Source organism: Hyperolius riggenbachi, chromosome 10 (assembly GCF_040937935.1).
Source record: "Hyperolius riggenbachi isolate aHypRig1 chromosome 10, aHypRig1.pri, whole genome shotgun sequence".
Lineage (NCBI taxonomy): Eukaryota > Metazoa > Chordata > Amphibia > Anura > Hyperoliidae > Hyperolius > Hyperolius riggenbachi.
The window spans coordinates 261,279,291-261,297,502 of NC_090655.1; the positions used below are offsets into that span (position 1 = coordinate 261,279,291).

An 18,212-nucleotide genomic window follows, 5' to 3' on the forward strand; every position below is an offset into this window, starting at 1 on the left:
TACTTGCTATACTGGGCTAACTGTACTAGCTATACTGGGCTAACTGTGCTAGCTATACTGGGCTAACTGTACTTGCTATACTGTGGTAACTGCCGCCGCCACTAGCCACGCCCCTCCACCCCCCTCCCCCGGGGGGGGGGGCCCGGAGAAAATTTTGGTCGGGACAGTGGGCCCCGGGCTCAAAAAGGTTGGGGACCCCTGTTCTACAAAACCATTTGCCTGTACAACCTAAGTACATATATGAAAGGCCCCAAACCTAAAAAATGTATGGGCACCCAGGCTGGTAGAAGGACCTAAACAGCCTCCTGTACATTTTTGGCAACAAAAAGGCTTCTATCTGTGCAGGGGGTGTTAAGCCTGCAGTAAAGCTAATGGAATCCGATGGAGTGAGGGGACATTTCAAACTAATGGTAAAATACTGTGTTTAAAATTCAACAGAACATTACATGTGGAAGTAGGGGGGTACAAGGCAGAGGCAGAGGCGAGAGAGGCTCCAGCCTCAGGGCGCAGTGTAGGAGGTGTCGCACAACTCACTCAGCTGTCATTCCCATATTGTGTTTGAAGCAGAGAGAAATAAGAAAAGACAATACATGGCAGTGACTACAAGACAGATAACTAGAGATTAAGGGGTTGAGGACCCTGGGGCGCCTCTTTGTCTAATAGCAATCAGTGTGTGATTCCAGGGGAGGGAGGGATGGGGGGGCGCACTTTGGTGTCTCAGCCTTGGGTGCTGAAGGACCTTGTCCCAGCTCAGGGGGGGGGGGGGGGAGGGGGTAGTCTATATGCTCTGGTGCAGTTGTAATAAGCAGTATGTGTGTAGAACCACAAGATTACTGAAAAAGAGAATAAATGAGCACATTCGAAATATAAAGAGAGGATCCACAGGACATAGTGTATTGGAGCTGGAAAACAAGACAAAAAAATAGCACGCACTCAGGGAGCTGTATACCACAGATCAAGTAAGGCTGGAATAATTTCACCTTGTGTAGTAGCTGGAAAGCCCATATAGGTTTGTCCAGCAGCAGGGCTTTTAATAATAATAATAATCTGAACATTTATATAGCGCTTTTCTCCTGTCGGACTCAAAGCGCTCAAGAGCTGCAGCCACTGGGACGCGCTCAGGAGGCCACCCTGCAGTGTTAGGGAGTCTTGCCTTGAACTCCTTACTGAATAAGTACTTGACCTATCCAGGATTCGAACCCTGGTCGCCCATGTCAAAGGCAGAGCCCTTAACCAGTACTCTATCCAGCCACTACACTTTTGTCCCTCTAGCCGGGGACTGGGCTTGGCAATTTAGCTGATCCTCCTCTGTTGTAGATAAAACAGGGATCCGATGGTACTCCTCTGTGAATATCTGCCCGTCTGTGTGCTCGAATCGGCTAAAGGCTGCTGCACTACTGACTGTGGCAGTGAGGGCTGGCAGGCAGCGCTGTTTGAGTGGAGTGCTATAAAGATACTCCTTGGTTGTTCTTCAAATCTATGGAAAAAGCTCACAGGCAATTAGGAGTATGAGTGGATATGCTGTGTAGCATGCGAGAAAGATAGGCGGCTACCGAGTAATGATAAAAGGTTTTAATTTGCTACGCACATTTCAGGAGGTCAGATCCTCTTTTCCTCAGGCAAAAAAAAGGAAAGGAGGATTTGACCTCCTGAAACACGCATAGCATATTAAACCTTTTTATCATTACACGGCAGCCGCCCATCTTTCTCGCAATGAAGGGAATGCCTATGTTTATAGAATGTAGCCTGAGTTCGGATGTAATATCTAAATGCATTTTATGTTTTTATATTTTTCATTTTAAAATTATGATTATTGATTCAATATACTCATTGTAGAACAATGAGGATGCGACTGCAGTGCAACAGATGAGAGAGCTATTAACTGCGGGGAAAAGGGAGGAGAGGGGATTCACCGATGTATCAGCCAATAGCGGCTGACAGATGCAATGAAAGCTTCCAGGTCTCCTCCTAGCATACATGTCCCTGATGAGTCATGAGTCAGTGACGAAACCTGTTGGGTGGAGCTTAGTAGGACCAGGAAGCAAGTGAAGGCGGTGGCCAGTTTAGGCTTGCGGGTGAGAGATGTAGGTCTGCAGCGGGAGGACTCTGGACGCTGTCAGCAGGGCCAGCGGCGGTGCCTGACGTGGAGGCAATGGGTGGGAGCACGTGAAAAACTCTATGCGTACTTGATGTGGAAGGAGCATGTGAGTGGGATTCTATAATTAAGAATTTTATCTTTTTATACAGTATAACGCTATGAGGGTGTTTTTAACTCTATTTTGAGGTTACCTTCTGTATTGCTGTGAACTGGCTGGGAATCCTGGACCCTGATGTGCTGAGGTGTCCAGGCACTGGAGCGCTTTATTACCCACCTAACAGGGGTTACACCACACAGACCCGCTTGGCACAGACCCGGACGGCTTTTTGTTATATGCTCCCACCTGGCTGTCTGATGAAGCGGGGTCATACCTGTGAAATGCGTTACAAACCAAGGAGTGTATCAATACATTTTCTTGATTGTGCAACGTAAATATGTTTGTCTTTCATGTCCTTAGGAGTAGGTAAGTCCACCACTGCCACTCCTTTATTTTAAATGTTTTCTTTCCTTTTATTCTTCTGTTGCCTCTGATCTCTCTCATATGGATCAAGTCCACCCCTGGTGGAGGGGATACCCCCCCTTTTTCCTATCTACAGAGAGTGACTTCTTAATCCTGAGTGGGAACAAGTCTAATGTTCCCACGTGCTTTGACAGTGGTTGCCCAAGCGGTAACCCTGGTTTGTGAGTAAAAATATACTTACCTTTCATTTTACACCCAAAATCAGTACTTACTACACTATATTGGGCTCTTGGTGTCGCTTTGTTTTCTCATTCTTCACAATGGGTCACTCCACGTTTGGTGAGTTTGTTCCCCGACGGGTGCCCTGGTGGTGGGTAAATATCCCAAAATTGTCAGCATACCGTTGTTTCAGAAGATTGTTTCCAGTGGCTGTATTGCAGTGACTGTTTGCTATTGATGTGATGAGGACTTTTATTACAGTGATGTGCGCTTATCCAATTGCATATATCTGAATTATGCTGGTATCTCTGGAGAAGGCCTGTCTCCAGAGTGTGGGGGGAAGGTGAGCTCTGTATGCGACATCAAATAAAGGATTTTACATAATGCTAGGTACACACTATACAATTTTCTGACAGATTTACCATCAGATTGATTATTTCCAACAGGTCAGATCTGATTTCCGATCGATTTTTCATAGAAGTCAAAATCGATTCATAGAATAAAAAAATAGGAAAATCGATCAGAAATTCGGTCAGACCTGTCAGAAATAATCAGTCTGACAGTAAATCTGTCGGAAAATTGGATTGTATGTACCGAGTATAGGAGTCTGCAGTCCTAATCCAATAACCCAGTGTAACATTAATAACAATATGGTAGGTCATTAGACTATGATTATGATAGGTTTAGGTTGTGAGCTCCTCTGATGACAGTCAGTGACATGACTATGTACTTTGTAAAGTGCTGCAGAAGATGTCAGTGCTATATAAATGCATAATAATATTAATATGGTAGGCCATTAGGCTATGACTATGGTAGGTTTAGATCGTGAGCTCCTCTAAGGACAGTCAGTGACATGACTATGTTTTCTGTAAAGTGCTGCAGAAGATGTCAGTGCTATATAAATGCACAATAATAATAATAATAATATGGTAGGACATTAGACTATGACTATGCTGGTATTAGATTGTGAACTCCTCTGAAGACAGTCAGTGACATGACAATGTACTCTGCAAAGTGCTGCAGAAGATGTCAGTGCTATACTGTATAAATGCATAATAATAATAATATGGTAGGACATTAGACTATGTCTATGGTGGTATTAGATTGTGAGCTCTTCTGAGGACAGTCAGTGACATGACAATGTACTCTGCAAAGTGCTGCAGAAGAGGGGGTGCACAGGATGTAAATGTGCTGTGGTAGATGTTGGTGCTATGTAAATACTAAATAATGATAGTAATAAAAGAGAAAGAGTAATAGTAAAGGGAAGTGTAGAGAGAGGGCAGGAAAGCTGAATGAACATGAGGAGGACTGAGAGGGGGGGGGGGGGGGGGAGGCGATGTCTGCTCCGCCAGTCTTTTTTAGCTGTGCTGTTTAGCAGGCTTATGTACAAGAGGATATGAATGAGGGATTAGAGAGATCAGGGTTCAGGGAGGGAGAGTGGAAGAGGGGAGGAAAGTCACAAGGGCAGTCTGACCCTGACTGGAGAGCTTGTTGTAGATCGTATTTGTAGACATCACACAACTTGTCTGTCCTGTTCACTGATCATCATTACCATCCACCATATAGCTGACATGCAGTGAAGGGAGAAGAGCTTTCTGTTTGATGCTCAACTCGGGTTCCCTTTAAAATGGACATCCCAGTCCAGACAAATTCTCCAGAAATTCTGCCTCTTCCTGGTGTAAGAAACTGTAACTTCCTGTAACTATGGTGACACATCCATACTACATCTCCAGCAATGAAATGCATCTGTACAATTAAGATTTTGTTCAATGAAGAGAAACATTGCAACACTAATAAATAGTATTAGATGGCTGAGTGGAGAGGATTACACAGAGGCTGCAGTTAGCATATTCACCACAAGATGGCGACCTCACATCTCCCAGGTGGAACGCACAGCCTGGAAATAATGAAAACAAAGAGAGGAAGAGGCGTAACAGGAGGAGGAGAAGTTGCAGGAGGTGGAGAGAGACCACGGCTGGAAGAGGTAATTGTGTGATTGTTGTTATTTGATTGTTGTGAATAGAGGTCAGGGTGGACATACTTTGTTACAGAGGAGGTCAGACTACACCTGTCACTATCCTGATCATCCTCCTTGAAGCAACTGCCATACAACTACCCAACCCAGGCTACCCAATATGGGGCACGTCTGACTCCCTATATGGGGGTGGCTACCTAATGTGGGAGACATCTGGCTACCTATATTGGAGGGCTACATAATAATGGATACATCTGGTTACCTATATTGGTAGCTACTTAATATGGGGCACATCTGGCTACCTATATGGGGGTGACTACCAAATATGTAGCAAATCTGGCTACCTATATTGGAGGCCTACATAGTATGTGACTGACTGCCTTATTCACCATCTGGTGATTAGTGATTGAATATCGATCGACTATTTACCGCTATTGTGTTTACTGTTTATTGATGGCCTGCATACGGATCTGTCTCCCTACATAGTCTGCTGGACCATGTTCTTCTCCAATTATGTACTATGTTCCCAAGGAACGCATGGCCAGACTCCCACCTCCATTATACGGAGCCCCCCACCTGCGCACCCCCTTCTCCCCCTCACCGCACTTCTGCTGGGAACAATGATCAGCTGTGCTCTCTGATGCCAGAGCCCTAAAGAAGTCCATCTGGGGCCACATCTGCCTCCTCACTAGAGCTGATACAGAGGCAGAGAGCGCCACAGAGGCAGACTTGCAGGGGCTCTCATTAGGTCTATCCATCCTCCGGCCATCCAATCCATCTTTCTAGCAAACGTCCGATCCCTTCCAAGTAAGCTCAATGAGCTCCTGTCACTCAGTTCCTGGCTCAACAATAACATCCCAGATAACCCATTACATCTCTCAAACATTAGCCTCTTCCAAACTCAACAGAGTTGTTATATTATCTGGGAATATAGTATGGAGAAGTTTGAAGGTTGGCACTGCAGCAAACAATTGGATGCTTGAGCGGGGAGCTGGCAGGGCCCACGGTGCCTCATGCAATATGGCTGCGATTGCGTGCTCTGGTCAAAAGGTAAAGCAATGCTGTGCAGGAGAAGGAGAGAGAGGAGACTGGCACTGCAGTCAGCTATTTATTCCATAATGTGACAGATGACAGTGAAAAACACATAACTAGTGTAAGACATGCGACATACCAGTCAATGCAGCAGTGTGGTTGGCGGTGGGTGCTGGGCACTGTTAGCCTTACGGCCGTTTCGCGCGATGTGCGCTTCTGTCGCATGTCTTACACTAGTTATGTGTTTTTCACTGTCATCTGTCACATTGTGGAATAAATAGCTGACTGCAGTGCCGGTCTCCTCTCCTCTCTCTCCTTCTCCTGCATATTATCTGGGAAGTAGAAAGGAGGTGGCCTCTGCTTCTGCATCAACTCCGCGTGGTGCCCAGCCACTACCATTCTTACTAAATGCTGCTCCTCTGACACAGAGCTCCTCCTCATTAACTTTACACCCACATACTCACCAAGAGAGTTCTCCTCCTTTGTACTCACGAGTCTACACCCCTTCCCCTCAGCACAGATGTCAAGAAAGACCACTGCCTACTGCCTTATCCAACTAATCCCCACCTACAGGAGGTGCCTTGAGTCCTGCATGGATGCAGAATGCTGAAAGGTGCCAAATTCTGTTCGGCAGGCATTTACGTGAGATCTGAGGAAAATATTGCATATTATGGATACAAGAGCACCACAAAAATTAAAGTATCTAAAAAGTTTAAAACATGACAGAGGTGCCTAACACTTCTACTGACCATATCTGCTATTACTCTGTTATTGCCTGATGAAGCGAGATCAAACTTGCAAAACACGATGCATTGTCCCCTGTTGTATGTAAATAACCTTATTCTATTTGACAAACGCATTGGCAATATTTGTGTCTGCTTGGAGGAGGCACGTCCACCACTGCCTCCTCAGGTTTTAAACTTTAAAAAAAACTTTTATCCTTTTGGTGCCTATGTATCCATACTACGCTATATCAAGTTCACCCACCCCTGGTGAAGAGGTGTTACCCCCTTTTTTTCCTCATCTACGGAGAGTGGTTTGTGGTAATCACTGATGGACTGCCGCTGTGCATGTGCTGCAGTTGTGGCTTGTGGTAATCACTGATGCACTGCCGCTGTGCATGTGCTGCAGTTGTGGCTTGTGGTAATCACTGATGGACTGCCGCTGTGCATGTGCTGCAGTTGTGGCTTGTGGTAATCACTGATGGACTGCCGCTGTGCATGGGCTGCAGTTGTGGCTTGTGGTAATCACTGATGGACTGCCGCTGTGCATGTGCTGCAGTTGTGGCTTGTGGTAATCACTGATGGGCTGCCGCTGTGCATGTGCTGCAGTTGTGGCTTGCATCTGTAAGTAAATTCTGCCTGGTAGATCATTTTCAATTTATTTTTGAAGCAGCTCACAAGATTAAAATTGGCAGCACCTTTGGTCTGAGAGATCACCAACCACCAGTAAATTGTTATTTTGTGTTCTTTGTTTATTAGTACTAATATATTTCATACTTTTCAGAACTAAGATCTGAGCTCAAAGAACAAGATACATATGTGAGGGGTAATCAGCAGTCCATGGAGGAGGGTGACATGATGAGGACAATTAAAGAGGAAGAAGAAGAGGCGTATGTGAGGAGTGATCAGCAGTCTACAGAAGAGAAACACCTTATGAGAACAGACAACGATGAAGAAGAGACATATTGGAGGAGTGATCAGCAGTCTATGGAGGAGGGTGACATGATGAGGACAATTAAAGAGGAAGAAGAAGAGACGTATGTGAGGAGTGATCAGCAGTCTTTGGAGGAGGGTGACACGATGAGGACAATTAAAGAGGAAGAAGAGGAGACACATGTGATGAGTGATCAACAGTCTATGGAGGAGGGTGCCATGATGAGGACAATTAAAGAGGAAAAAGAAGATACATATGTGAGGAGTGATCAGCAGTCTATGGAGGAGAGTCATATGATGAGAACAATTAAAGAGGAAGAAGAAGAGACGTATGTGAGGAATGATCAGCAGTCTATGGAGGAGGATGGCATGATGGGGACAATGAAAGAGGAAGAAGAGGAGACGTATGTGAGGAGTGATCAGCAGTCTGCAGAGGAGGGTGACATGATGGGGACAATGAAAGAGGAAGAAGAAGAGACGTATGTGAGGAATGATCAGCAGTCTGCAGAGGAAGGTGACATGATGAGGACAATTAAAGAGGAAGAAGAAGAGATGTATGTGAGGAGTGACCAGCAGTCTATGGAGGAGAGTGGCATGATGGGGACAATTAAAGAGGAAGAAGAAGAGACATATGTGAGGCGTAATCAGCAGTCTATGGAGGATTTAATAATAAGAGTGATCAAAGAAGAAGAAGATACATATGTGAGGAGTGATCAGCAGTCTGCAGAGGGAGGTGACATGATGGGGACAACTATAGATGAGGACCCTCTTTCAGAAAGCAGAACAGGTGAGTTATCAACATTAAATATTGAATATGTTTAGTTGTTATGACTGTGTAACTGCTCACAGACTGGCCATATTAGGGGTGTAAACGTTAGATGTTTCTCATCTAAAACTTTCTTTCTTAATTGTGTTTGACAGTTTACTAACAATCACAGTACAGTCACCCTGATGGCTTTGGAGTGCCCTGTTCTGTTTTTGACACGGGGTTACCGGCCTGTAATAAGCTGATAATGGCCACAATACATAACTGTACACAGTTTGGACACAGCAGGGGTGACTTGGTGTTACTAGCCTGTAATATGCTGATGATGGTCACTGTACATTACCATATACTGTACGAATTGGTGACAGTAGGGTTGGCTTAGTGTTACTGGCCTGCAATACTGGCCTTGCAGACAAATCATGACAAGTGTGCTCCCTGTCTGAGTCTTTAGAAGGGTGTAAGCTGGGGGGGTGGGGAGGGGGTTGTTCTGTAAGATGCACGGCCACTTGTGCTGCAGACAAATCATGACAGGTGTACTCCCAGCCTGAGTCTCTAGAAAGGTGAAAGGTGTAAGCTGGGGGAGGGTGTAAGATGCAATGCCATTTGTGCTGCAGACAAGGCAGCCATATGCTTAGGCCCTGATTACCGTGTAACGAATGTATAACTTGTGTGTGTCATGTATGACATATTCAGGCAGGGATCACACTTTTGGGAACTGCAGGCATTCTGCTGTGATGATAAATGGCATGCGAAAACTCAAGTAATGCTTTCCTGAGGACATGTATGGTCAGGTGTAAAAATGTAAGTTTTTCAGCATGCGGGAGAAGAAAAGTTTGTTGCTTTTTTTTCACACTCTGCATGCAATTCCTATTGCTGTCAGAGAACCACTGCAATGAGAATGGGAATAGGAGAGCAGCAAAGGCTAGACAGATACGGATGGTAAGGGATTTGATTATTAGGCACACAGATAGGGTAATCTGTTGAAGAAAACGTGAATGCCATACAGTGTGTTGTCTCCCAGGTGCTCGGGTTCGGCATGTAGTAGAAAGAATTGACAGATTATTGGGGGGTAGCTGTGGAAGACCCGGCTGTCATGGTACACAATAGTAACAATGACAAAGTTAATGGGAGATGGAAGGTCCTCAAAAATGTCTTTCAGCTACTTGGAGATAAACTTAAAACAAAGACCTCCAAGGTGGTGTTTTCTTAAATACTACCAGTGCCACGCGCTACATCTGAGAGACAGAGGGAGCTTAGGCAGCTGCATTGGGGAGAACTAAACATTTGGAGGAGATTTTAAAGGGAACCTTAACTGTAAAAAAATGAGTTTTACTTACCTGGGGCATCTACCAGCCCCCTGCAGCCATCCTGTGCCCTCGCAGTCACTCATGGCTCCTCTGGTCCCCCGCTGCCAGCTAGTTTCGTTTTTGCCGACTGGGAGTTGGCCGGCCGCCATGCGTACGTTTTTACGCATCCCTGCTGGTGCAGGAAGCTATTGCAGACATCAACAAGTACATTTTTATGCGTTACGGTTGTAATGCGTAAAAATGTACTTGTTGATGTCTGTAATAGCTTCCTGCACCAGCAGAAATGCGTAAAAACATACGCATAGCGGCCGGCCGACTCACAGTTGGCAAAAACAAAACTAGCTGGCAGCGGGGGACCAGAGGAGCCATGAGTGACTGCGAGGGCACAGGATGGCTGCAGGGGGCTGGTAGATGCCCCAGGTAAGTAAAACTCATTTTTATTTTTTACAGTTAAGGTTCCCTTTAAACTAGGATCTGGGGGGAGGTGGGAGGGTAAAGTCTCAATATGTAGATGAGATAAGGTAAAAAGACAGTGGGAGCCTAACATTACAGGGGATGGATAGGGAGTGTGGACAGTATAAGAAGTAAGGAGGTAGTTAAAACTTCATGTAGCCTGGTAAATGTAACCAAAATTAGAAAATGTGGTGGTAATAATATTAAGTGCATGGTAAGCAATGCTAGGAGCCTTGCAAATAAAATGGATGAACTAGAGTTCATTCTGATTGACAAAGGCTATGACATTGCGGGAATAGCAGAGACATGAGTGGATGAAAGCCATGAATGGATAGCTAATTTAGAGGGATATAATGTGTTTAGGGAGGACAGAGTGGGGATAAAGGTGGAGGGGTTTGTCTCTTTGTTAAAAACGTTTTTACAGCTGCCATGAAGGATGAGATGGATGAAGATTGTGAAGATGTAAAGTCCATTTGGGTAAATATTCAGGGTGGAAATGGCTGTTGCCAATTGCTTATTGGGGTGTACTGCAGGCTACCACATATTCATGAAGCTGCAGAACTGCAACTACTAAAGAAGATTAAAAAAAGCTGCAAGTAAAAGTGAAGTCATAGTTCTCTGTGACTTCTACTATCCAGACATTGATTGGGATATTGAAGCTACTCATTCTGGTAAAAGTGGCAGATTTCTGGCAACACTACAGAACAATTACTTGACCAGATGATAGACCAGATAATGTATTAAATGTGCAGGTTCAAGAACATTTGGGGAATAGTGATCACAACATGATATCGTTTGATCTGGTGACTGATAGGTCACAGAGCAGCGGAACATCTAAAACTACGAAGTTTAGAGAAGCAAAGTTCAGCCAACTCGGGCAGGCACCAAGTTTGGTGGATTGGGATAATATACTACAAGTGAAGGACACAGAAGGAAATGGCAAATTTTTAAATGTATTCTAAATGAGTACTGTAGTAAATATATCCCATACGGAAACAAAAGGTCTAGGAATAAAAAAGGCCTCTATGGATGAATAGAAAGGTTAGAGATAATATGAAGTGGAAAAAGAATGCCTATAATGTCCTAAAACAGGAGGTGACCGAGGCTGCATTAAGCAATTATAAGGAGTGCAATAAAAGTTGTAAAAAAGAATTTAGGCTCACAGTTTTCTTCCCTAGAATGTTTTTCCAGCTGGGTGGCATGAAAAAGTAGCCGGGTGGGTTAAGATGAAAATGCAGGGCAACTCTGCTTACAGCATAGGAGGAGGTAAGGAGGTGAGCCGATGACAGCCGGGTGGTCACCAAATCTAGCCGGGTGGAGCACCTGGCTAAAAGAGCCTGGGGAGAACGCCGCTGGCAAAGATTGAAAATGAAAATCAAATCGCTAGGTATATAAAATCTAACCCAAATAAGTTTTACAAGTACATCAAGTCTAAAAAAAAAAAGGTGGACTGTATAGGACTCCTAAAGGATGAGGGAGGGAACTCAATGGTGCACGACCAAAGTAGGGCGGAGCTATTAAATGCTTGCTTTGCTTCTGTCTTCACAAGGGAGACGTTGCAAATTACAGATGCGGCAGGGTCCCAAACTTCAAATTTGAATATTAAATACTCAATGCAGGAAGGTGTAAAGGCAAGACTAAATAAAATAAAAATAGACAAGGCACCTGGCCCGATGGCATGCATCCTCAGGTCCTAAGGGAATTAAGTTCAACTATTGATATACCCCTTTATGTTATCTTTTTGTGACTTTCTTTCAACTGGCTGAGTTCCAACAGATTAGCGTACAGCGCACCATTTCCCATTATTTAAGAAGGGCAAAAAAATCAGATCCAGAAAATTGTAGACCTGTAAGCTTAAAGTCAGTGGTGTGCAACATATTTGAGGGGTTAAGAGATGCTATACAAGTCTTCATGGCAGTGAATAATCTTATTTCTCAGCATCAACATGGGTTTACTAAAGACAGGTCCTGTTTGACTAACATGCTCAGCTTTTATGAGGTAGTAAACGCTAATATGGATATTGGGAATGCTGTAGATGTGATATACTTGGAGTTTGCAAAAGTCTTCAATAGTGTTCCCCACAACAGTCTGGTGCAAAAGTTGAGGATGCAAGGACTGGGGAAGAGTCTGTGTGCAGGAATAGGGAACTGGCTAATTGACAGAAAACAAGAGTTGTGGTCAATGGATCATATTCAAAATGGGAGACTGTTAGCAGTGGGGACCCACAGGGGTCTGTACTGGGTCCAGTGCTCTTCAATTAATGTAGATGAAGTAGAAAGCAATGTTGCTATTTTTGCAGATGTTACAAAATTGTGCAGAATCATCAACTATCAGGAAGATAGTGACATATTGCACAAGGATCTGGATAGGATGGCTTAACCACCCTGGCGTTCTATTAAGATCGTCAGGGAGGCTGCGGGAGGGTTTTTTTTTAATAAAAAAAAAACTATTTCATGCAGCCAACTGAAAGTTGGCTGCATGAAAGCCCACTAGAGGGCGCTCCGGAGGCGATCTTCCGATCGCCTCCGGCGCCCAGAATAAACAAGGAAGGCCGCAATGAGCAGCCTTCCTTGTTTTGCTTACCTCGTCGCCATGGCGACGAGCGGAGTGACGTCATGGACGTCAGCCGACGTCCTGACGTCAGCCGCCTCCGATCCAGCCCTTAGCGCTGGCCGGAACTTTTTGTTCCGGCTACGCTGGGCTCAGGCGGCTGGGGGGACCCTCTTTCGCCTCTGCATGCGGCGGATCGCCGCACTGCAGCGGCGATCAGGCAGCACACGCGGCTGGCAAAGTGCCGGCTGCGTGTGCTGCTTTTTATTTGAGCCAAATCGGCCCAGCAGGGCCTGAGCGGCAGGCTCCGGCGGTACTGGACGAGCTGAGCTCGTCCAGACCGCTCAGCTGGTTAAGAGTACTCGTCAACAGCAAGTTTAATAATTATATTCCATTGCCAAACAGCTGCAGCTTCACCCCTCTCTCTCACACAGCTTCCCTGGTGCTGGTGGGCTCCCCTCCTCCCTCCCCCTCCCCCCACAGCTTCCCTGGTGCTGGTGGGCTCCCCTCTCTCTCCCCTACAGCTTCCCTGGTGGTTGTAAGCTTCCCCTGTTGGTGGTGTTAGTGCCCCCCCTTCTGTGCTCCCCCACTTGTCAGTATAAGTGCAGAGTATGGTGATGTAGAAGCCTTGCATCTCTTACCTCTCCAGCACTGTGAATTCTCCAGCCACTGACCCCCTTAGTGTCCGGCATCTCCATTTCCTCATATCATTATGCGACACACGAGAAGATGCCGGGCACTAGAGGCAGCGGTGACAGGGAGATTCAAAGTGATGGAGAGGTGAGATATGCACGGCTTTCACTGCACAATACTCTGCATTTATACTGCACACAGAGATCACCTAGAACACACAGTGCGGTCACACAGGTGTTAATGTGACATGGTAACAGTACATGCTGATCACACATCAGGCAGTGACCAGCCTAGGGGTATTGGAACAAATCTAATTTGTTTAGTGAGCACACGGACCGAGCACTGTAATCACAGCGCAGGAGATTTGGGCGAGCCGGTGCCACCACAGGCCGTAATAGAAATGACAGCTATAGCAGCGCAGTGAGTAACTTCGACGTTGTCAGAAGATGGAGCTGAAGTTGCTTTTAAAACGCTGTAATTCAGCTTCCAGCAAAAGCTGGAAGCCAAATTACAATATTCCCCACTATCTACGTGGTCCTAGAGGGGGAATAGTAATTAACGCCGCCAGGAACTTGTGCAGCAGCAGGATAAGCCATACCGGCTATGTCCTGTGCCCAAGTCTCCCAGCGGCCAATTCATATGAATGCACACGGACATCACCTACAACACGCAGTACGGTCACACAGATGTTGAAGTGACACGGTAACAGTCAGTACACTTTAAACACACACAGCAGGCCAGACAGTGACCAGCCAAGGGGTGTTGTCACAAATCTAATTTATTAATTAATTTATTTATTTTGGCCCACAAAGATCACCTAGAATTCACAGTACGGTCACACAGGTGTAAACGTGACATGGTAACAGTACACGCTGATCACACAGCAGGCAGTGACCAGCAAAGGGGTATTGCCACAAATGTCTGCCACACTGTTCTTTTTGGCAAACTGATATCACTGATAAGTCAGTATGGTCGGTCACACGGGTCCTGCTGTAATGCTGTATGAGGGTAACACAGCATGCGTCGTGTCACAAGGGTCAGACATGAAATTACTTTTGCACAGGGCGGCGGGCTGTAACCGTGACACAGCCACACACTATACTGTATATGGTGGTGTAGTGTTACTACAACACATCACAAGAAAGCAACTACCAATAATAACTACAGCAGGGTCATTCTCTGTGTCAGTCTTTCAAAGGACTGGTCAAAGGATGGTCAGGAAGAGTCCTCAAATGGACTATTGGGGGTCCCTAGCTGTTGAACTGCAAGTAGCAGAGCACCTAGGAAGCAGCTACACAGCACAATATCACAATACAGCCTCTGTATCACTGTCCCTGTATCAGCAGCAGCAGCTCCTCCCCCAACACTGACTGCTTTACAGCACTATATCACAATACAGCCTCTCTTACACTGTCCCTGTATCAGCAGCAGCTCCTCCCTCTACACTGACTGCTACACAGCACTATATCACACTACAGCCTCTCTAACACTGTCCCTGTATCAGCAGCAGCTCCTCCCTCTACACTGACTGCTACGCAGCACTATATCACACTACAGCCTCTCTAACACTGTCCCTGTATCAGCAGCAGCAGCTCCTCCCCCTACACTGACTGCTACACAGCACTATATCACAATACAGCCTCTCTAATACTGTCCCTGTATCGGCAGCAGCATCTCCTCCCCCTACACTGACTGCTACACAGCACTATATCACAATACAGTCTCTCTAAAACTGTCCCTGTCTCAGCAACTCCTCCCCCTACACTGACTGCTACACAGCACTATATCACAATACAGACTCTCTAACACTGTCCCTGTATCAACAGCAGCTCCTTCCCTACACTGACTGCTACACAGCACTATATCACACTACAGCCTCTCTAACACTGTCCCTGTATCAGCAGCAGCAGTTCCTACCCCTACACTGACTGCTACACAACACTATATTAACCTACAGCCTCTCTAACACTGTCCCTGTATCAGCAGCAGCTCCTCCCTCTACACTGACTGCTACACAGCACTATATCACACTACAGCCTCTCTAACACTGTCCCTGTATCAGCAGCAGCAGCTCCTCCCCCTACACTGACTGCTACACAGCACTATATCACAATACAGCCTCTCTAACACTGTCCCTGTATCAGCAGCAGCAGCAGCAGCTCCTCCCCCTACACTGACTGCTACACAGCACTATATCACACTACATCCTCTCTAGCACTGTCCCTGTATCAGCAGCACTCCTCCCCCTACACTGACTGCTACACAGCACTATAGAACACTGCAGCCTCTTTAACACTGTCCCTGTATCAGCAGCAGCTCCTCCCCTACACTGACTGCTACACAGCACTATATCACACTACATCCTCTCTAACACTGTCCCTGTATCAGCAGCAGCAGCTCCTCCCCCTACACTGACTGTTACACAGCACTATATCACACTACAGCCTCTCTAGCACTGTCCCTGTATCAGCAGCAGCTCCTCCCCCTACACTGACTGCTACACAGCACTATATCACACTGCAGCCTCTCTAACACTGTCCCTGTATCAGCAGCAGCAGCTCCTCCCCCTACACTGACTGCTACACAGCACTATATCACAATACAGCCTCTCTAGCACTGTCCCTGGATCAGCAGCAGCTCCTCTACCTACACTGACTGCTACACAGCACTGTATCATACTACAGCCTCTCTAAAGGTCCGTACACACGCCAGACTGGAGGCAACGACGGGTCCGTCGTCACCTCCCGCTGGGTGGGCATTCCAGCGACAGTCCGGCGTGTGTACAGTCTGTCGGCGGACTGATACGGCTGTTTCTGAGCGATCCGCCAGGCGGATCGCTCAGAAACAGCCGTATCAGTCTACAGACAGACTGTACACACGCCGGACTGTCGCTGGAACGCCCACCCAGCGGGAGGTGACGACGGACCTGTCGTTGCCTCCAGTCCGGCGTGTGTACGGACCTTAACACTGTCCCTGTATCAGCAGCAGCAGCTCCTCCCCCTACACTGACTGCTACACAGCACTATATCACCTTACAGCCCCTCTAACACTGTCCCTGTATCAGCAGCAGCTCCTCCCCCTACACTGACTGCTACACAGCACTATATCACAATACAGTCTCTCTAACACTGTCCCTGTATCAGCAGCAGCTCCTCTACCTACACTAACTAACGCAGAATAAAAATGACCACTGAGATTGTGCCTTTTATAGGGGGAGGAGTGGCCTGGGTGGGGATCATGTCTGTTTGGCTGTCATGTCCCACCTGACTTCAGGGTGAAGGGGGAATAAAAGGCACTATAAGAAAGTATAGGGTGGGAGCAAATGGCCTGCATCGTATTCACTACTCAACGAACATGTTCTGCCATCTCTACTGCAGAGTTGCCCAGAAGGTTTTAGATGTTTGCCTGCCATTAAAGTCAAAGGGGCTCGCAGCGAAGGATCAGCTTGCAAATTTTCACAGTAAAATTGAAAGTGAAATTGCGATGTTTTGCCATCACTAATAATTTATAATATAGTTTATAACAAATAGAATATTACTTATGCAGTGTTCTCCCCAGGCTCTTTTAGCCGGGTGCTCCACCCGGCTAGATTTGGTGACCACCCGGCTGTCATCGGCTCAGCTCCTCACCTCCTCCTATGCTGTAAGCAGAGTTGCCCTGCATTTTCATCTCAACCCACCCGGCTACTTTTTCATGCCACCCGACTACTTTTTCATGCCACCCGGCTGGAAAAAAATTCTGGGGAGAACACTGCTTATGCAATACAGAAATGCATTCATTTATATATACAGGATCTTCTCAAAAATTAGCATATTGTGATAAAGTTCATTATTTTCTGTAATGTACTGATAAACATTAGACTTTCATATATTTTAGATTTAAATACACACAACTGAAGTAGTTCAAGCCTTTTATTGTTTTAATATTGATGATTTTGGCATACAGCTCATGAAAACCCAAATTTCCTATCTCAAAAAATTAGCATATTTCATCCAACCAATAAAAAAAAATGTTTTTAAAACAAAAAAAGTTACCCTTCAAATAATTATGTTCAGTTATGCACTCAATACTTGGTCGGGAATCCTTTTGCAGAAATGACTGCTTCAATGCGGCGTGGCATGGAGGCAATCAGCCTGTGGCACTGCTCAGGTGTTATGGAGGCCCAGGATGCTTCGATAGCGGCCTTAAGCTCATCCAGAGTGTTGGGTCTTGCGTCTCTCAACTTTCTCTTCACAATATCTCACAGATTCTCTATGGGGTTCAGGTCAGGAGAGTTGGCAGACCAATTGAGCACAGTAATACCATGGTCAGTAAACCATTTACCAGTGGTTTTGGCACTGTGAGCAGGTGCCAGGTCGTGCTGAAAAATGAAATCTTCATCTCCATAAAGCTTTTCAGCAGATGGAAGCATGAAGTGCTCTAAAATCTCCTGATAGCTAGCTGCATTGACCCTGCCCTTGATAAAACACAGTGGACCAACAAGAGCAGCTGACATGGCACCCCAGACCATCACTGACTGTGGGTTCTTGACACTGGACTTCAGGCATTTTGGCATTTCCCTCTCCCCAGTCTTCCTCCAGACTCTGGCACCTTGATTTCCGAATGACATGTAAAAGTTGCTTTCATCCAAAAAAAAGTACTTTGGACCACTGAGCAACAGTGGTTTTGGCACTATGAGCAGGTGCCAGGTCGTGCTGAAAAATGAAATCTTCATCTCCATAAAGCTTTTCAGCAGATGGAAGCATGAACCCACTTTTGAACCAGAAACAGCGGCAGAAGCGCCTGACCTGGGCTACAGAGAAGCAACACTGGACTGTTGCTCAGTGGTCCAAAGTACTTTTTTTTGGATGAAAGCAACTTTTACATGTCATTCGGAAATCAAGGTGCCAGAGTCTGGAGGAAGACTGGGGAGAGGGAAATGCCAAAATGCCTGAAGTCCAGTGTCAAGAACCCACAGTCAGTGATGGTCTGGGGTGCCATGTCAGCTGCTCTTGTTGGTCCACTGTGTTTTATCAAGGGCAGGGTCAATGCAGCTAGCTATCAGGAGATTTTAGAGCACTTCAT

General features: G+C 46.0%; 1 pseudogene; it reads left to right on the forward strand.

Moving 5' to 3' along the window:
- The window catches only part of LOC137537141 (zinc finger protein 208-like), a 71,327-nt pseudogene that overhangs the window by 31,129 nt on the left and 21,986 nt on the right, over window positions 1-18,212 (forward strand).